This window comes from Sarcophilus harrisii, chromosome 5 (assembly GCF_902635505.1).
Source record: "Sarcophilus harrisii chromosome 5, mSarHar1.11, whole genome shotgun sequence".
NCBI lineage: Eukaryota > Metazoa > Chordata > Mammalia > Dasyuromorphia > Dasyuridae > Sarcophilus > Sarcophilus harrisii.
In genome coordinates, this window is record NC_045430.1 from 253,154,775 (window position 1) to 253,160,564 (window position 5,790).

Genomic DNA, 5,790 nt, shown 5'->3' on the forward strand with positions numbered 1-5,790 from the left:
TCTGGACTCTAGTACTTGCCTCATTATCTTGTGAGCCAGGAAATTAATGGGAAAGGGATTGTGACAAAGTAATGGGAAATCGATTAACAGAATTTTGACCATGGTCAAAACTCATTTTAGGCTATAACATATACATAGATGTCTCCACCTGTATTTTGTGTCACTTTGTGACAAGCTATGGTATATTTAGAAAACATGGCACTCTTGAATATGGTGATAGTTAACCAAAATATTTTTGCATTACCTACTTTGACTATATATAATGGAGAAGGTGAGATTTTGAATCATTGAATCCATTTATTTTCAGTTGGTTAGAAAATTAACATTTGTTTACTTCCAAGTTTAGAAAACTAGTTTTTCTAAACTTGTATGTATTTTCCCATCATTTAATGTCATTTCTAAGCACTAAGAATAAAACATGCAACACTGGCTTTCTTCTTAATCGTGTTAAGAATTTATTAGGTTCATTTCTATTCATATGAAATAATGGTCTAAATCACTACTGATTAGGGAAATATAATTTAAAACAACTTTGAGGTAGCACATTACATCTCTCAGATTGGCTAAGATGACAGAAAAAGGTAATGGTAAATGTTGGAAGGAATGTGGGAAAACTGGGATACTAACGCATTGTTGGAGGAGTTGTGAGTCATTGTGGAGAGTAATTTGGAACTATCCTCAAAGGGCTATAAATCGGTGCATACTCTTTGACCCAACACTCTTCTCCTGGTTCTGAATCCCAAAGAGATCATAAAAGAGGGAAAAGGACCTACAAGTACAGAAATTTTTGTAGAGTCAGGAGACTGGAAATTGAGTAGATACCCCTCAAATAATGGTATACAAATGTGATGGAATATTATAGTTGCATAAGAAATGATAAGTAGGCTGATTTCAGAAAAGCCTGGAAAGACTTATGAACTGATACACTCAGTAAAGTGAACAGAACCAAGAGGACATTGTACACAGTAATAAGATTTTGTGTGATCAACTGTCATGGACCTGCCTCTTCTCAACAATGAGATGATTTAAAGCAATTCCAATTGACTTGGGATGGAAAATGCTATCCACATCCAGAGACTGAATGTTTATAAAATAATACTTTCACTTTTGCTTGCTTGTTTTTCTTTCTTGTGGCTTTCCCCTTTTTGACATGAAAAATATGCAAATAAGTTTAAAAGAAATCCATATATTTAACCTATATCAGATTGCTTGCTGTCTTAGGGAGGAGGGAGGGAGAAAAATTTGGAGCACAAAGTCCTACAAAAATAAATGTTGAAAACTTTACATGTATCTGGAAAAATACAATACTATTAGAAAAAAATATACTGTCATGGGGGAAAAAGAAGAATTAGGCTCAATAGGAGCCAGGAAATTAGGTTTACATACATACTGTAGGCCTCCAGCCACCAAAGTATTCTTAATATCTGATTCTCATCATCTTACCAGGTAAGCATACCACACATTTCTTTTGATTAGGACATACTGGTAGACTTGTCAAAAATACAAATGTAGGCTTCCTTTTAGTATGGAAACCCAAACTAGTAAATAACACAATTTTTTCCCCAGTGCTATACAATAACCATCCATAACAATAACATGGTCATTTCAGGATCTGGGAGGGAAGAGGAAATAAACTAGCAGAATGAACAAAGACTGAGGCAGGTGACAAAATCTGATATGACAGGCAAAGGTACTGAAAAAGGACCTGGTTATAGGCAAATAAATGTTTTGGGAAGGGGGAATGGGAAGGATTTTTTTTTTTAAAGTAGCATTTTAAGGAGACTCTAGTGTGTGCTTAATGCATGACAATAAAGGCAGGAAACCATTAGGAGATTCAGATGTGAGGTGATAAAGGCCTATGAATTGACAGGAAGAGATGGATGCAGAGATCATTCAAAGGAAAAAATCAATGGGATTTGGTAACCAAAGTAACAGAAATGAAAGATGCAGGGTCGTGGCATTTATCTCTGAAAATATCAAGAATCATCAGACACAGAATTTTTTTTTTTTTTTTTTTTTTTTAACTTTTCATAGATTCTTTTGGCAGTCTGGTAAAACCTAACAACTACAGTGGTTTGTTGACTACATATCAAGAGACTGGTGATAACAAACATGACATCTGGTTGTGGAGTTTTTTTTCCCCTCCTTTCAGGTTTTCACAGATACCTTGAAATCTCTCCACATACCCCAGTTTAAGAATCCCATGCTTAATCAAGCTCTATCATATCACAGATGAGAAGACGAAAGAATAAAAAGGTTCTGACTTGTTCAACATCACACATTTGCTAACAGATTCTTAATTTGAACTCAGATTTGTGACTTCAAATCCTGAATTCACATAACCTTGCTGCCTTCTTTATTATTTAGAAATAGTTATTAATAAGTTAACAGTATCGGTACAACTCAACATGTTTACTAGCTTACTTTTAAATAAAGACTTTCTAGTCACTCTCCCCAAGTATCTATTCAGGCTTCTTTGAATATATTTTTATGTTGTATTTTTGAGTTATTGTTACAAAATTTTAACAGCTCCTTTTGTATTCTGGACATCAATTTTCTCTCTACCACAGAGACTACTTTTATTGGTATAGGCAACTGTTGGATGAAGAAATTCCTTCAACCAAAACAGGTAAGCACCTTTCCTGAAATCTACAGTTTACACCAAAGGGTAAAACCCAAACCCAGTTGTTTGATTCTTCATGATTCCATTTGGGGTTTTTTTGGCAGAGATCATTTCCTTTTCCAGCTCATTTTACCTATGAGGAAACTGAGGCAGACAGGATGGAGTGACTGGCCCAGGGTCACACAGCTAGGAAATGTCCAAGACTAGATTTGAACCCAGGAAGAGGCGTCTCTCTGCAGGGCTGGTGCTCTATGTACCATGGTACCACCTGGCTGCCCCTTACCTTGTCCAGAGTCACACAGTATGTGTCAAGCATAAGATTTGAAGTAAGTTTTCCTGGCTTTGAAACTAGGCTCTCTACCCACTATACTGCCTTTATTTTATCTGCCATATGTATTTTTCCCACTGTGTTTTTTCTCTAATAAAAATTAAACCATTTATGCTACACTGATTTTCAAAATTTTTATAGTAGAGAATCAGCACATCTATTCTGCTCCAAAAATTTCTCATGGCTGTTGAAAAAAAAAAAACTTGCATTTCACTGTGACAAGAAACAATTTGTTGGTTAAACATCTGCTGTTTAGCTGAATTTCAGGTGTAAGATGTGTGAATAAATTCATTTCACACCAGATAGCCAACCAGTTTTCCCTGAGTATTTATCTCATTTTTCCTGAGTAATCATTTTCTTCACATTCATCACTAATCTTATCCACATCTGGTTTGATGTTTTGTGTTATTTGCTCTATTCCATTGATCTGGTTTCTTTTATTCCCTTATACTAGCTATATATATATATAAATATATAAAAGCTATGAGTAGCAAGACCACCATCATCAACTTTTCCACTCTCATGACTTTTGTCCATTTAGTTTTCCAATTAATTTCATTGTGGTTTGATAGTCCTATACATTTCATAGTGATTTGAGTGGTATTGCATCAAATACAGAAATTATTTTTGAAGGATTGTTATTTTTAATGTATCAAATAATAATTCATGAACATTGAATCTTCCTCAAAGCATTTGTTTTTGCTTATTTCAGACATAGTTTTTTAAATTGTCATTACACAAATCTGAATAATTTCTGGGTAAGTTAATTCCCAAGTATTTTATGGTTCTTGTTATTGAAAATAAGAAATTTCTTAATCTTTATTGCTGGTAGTGGGCTAATCTCATATCTTTGCTGAATATTATTTCAATTTATTTTCTGGTTGAGATAGTTGGATTTTAAAAGTCTTTATTTTATAATTGGCAGGTCTTGACAGAACTGGTCTCATGCTATACAATGAAGTCTATTTCCTCACTTTCAGTTGCAGGAGAAATGCCTAGTCTCCCAGGCCCCCATTGCCATGGTTAAGAGAATCAGGGAGGACCAGGGCAGTTCACCATTCTCCCCCTTCTATTCCAAAGGTTTCTCTGTCTCCACCATGGGTTTTTTTTTTGTTTGTTTGTTTTTTGGCAGAAGGAAGTTCCTAATTTGGCCAAAAGCCCTAAGAAATTTCAGAAATTTCTAGGTAATGCCTGCTCACTAACATCATGAGGTCACTAAGTCTCCATGGAAAGGGCCCTGGGGTAGGAGTTTCATAAGAAATACTTCAAGTGATACTTTGATATTCTAAGACTCTGGAGTAATAGAAATATTAAACCCAGGGGAATATTTCATCCAATAAAGACACAATTCATGAACAACAGAACAGCATTTGTGCTCAATTAAAATACTCCTTTCTAAAGAGTGGTTGCAATGTAAATTCTCAGTGACTAACAAAAGCTCTGACTCTTGCTGAATTGTGGTGCGCATTCCATCTAAATGGATGCTGTACTTAGGGGCAAAATATGCTGGGATTTTGACATTTGAAAATAAAATCAGCTAAGGAACAAAAGGTCCTTGTGCAGGCCAACGCTTAATTGCAACATTCACTAAAAGATGAGTTTTGATGATCAATATTTATGGTTGACCCAGCCTGATCCAGTGAGCATTTCACCACTTCCTTACTACATCCAAGGCAGTTGTCAAGAGTGCTGCTGATACAAAGGCAGAATGAAAAATAGCACTTGTCCTCAAGAAGCTTATTGTATTTGAGGAAATAAAACCTGCAAACAGATATCAAGATAGACATCCCAAGAAGTGGTAGCTCAGCAGAGCCTAAAGAGTGGAACAAAGGAGACAGTGCAATTCCAGGCAAGAAGGGTATCAGGGTATCCTGTACAAAAGTAAAAAGATATAGTAAAAAGGAGATGGCATACCAGACTCGGGGAATGGCAAGTAGCCCGATTTATCTGGGACATAATACTTGAAGGGAAAGCTGGACATAATAAGGCTGGAAAAGCAGGCTAAGGAATTTGCATTTTATTCTTGGGGCAATCAAGAACAATGGAAAGTTCTTGTATAGGAGTTTCATGGTCAGATGTGCTTTAGAAAAATCATTTTGGCAGCTACATAATGGAAAAAATGAGTGGAAGACTGGAAATTTAGAGTCCATGTTAGAGGTGTTGCAATGGTCCAGCCAAGAATTAATGGGGGACCCTTGCAACACCTCTAACACGAACTAGTGTAAGTGTTGGGAAGCCGACAAATGTGACATGTAGAGAGAGAATGGACAAGATATGGCACCTGGTTGGATATAAAAGATGAGGCTGCAAATAGCTAGATGCTTTATGAAGAGTATATGCTCTTCTTTTGGGCCTCTTCAGAGGGTTGATGATCACTTCTCAGGTGTGTTGGCTAGGTGGATTGCATAGTGTTTTTTGTTAGGTTTTGGAGCAGATAGCCTTTGAGGCTTTTTCCAAGTCTAAATTCTGTGATTCTATGGATGCTGATGAGATCACCAAGGAATGGAATACATGAGAGAAAAGTAGGTAGCCTAAAACAAAGTCAAAGGGGTCACCCACAATTAGAAGAGAACATGATGATCCAGGAAGTAAAACAGAAGTAGTCAGGAGAAATATGACAGAGCAGTGTTATAAAATTGAAGAATTAATGAGAATTCAGGAGGGAGGGAGTAAAGGATTAGTCAGTGTTAAAGGCTATAGAAATGTTAAGCAGGAGAAAAGAGAACAGGTCATTAGATTTAGGAATTAAGAGATCATTGATAACCTTGGAGAGCAGATGCAGTTGAGTAATGAAATTAGAAGTCATCCTGGAAGGAGTCGAAAAGTGAAAAAATGGGCT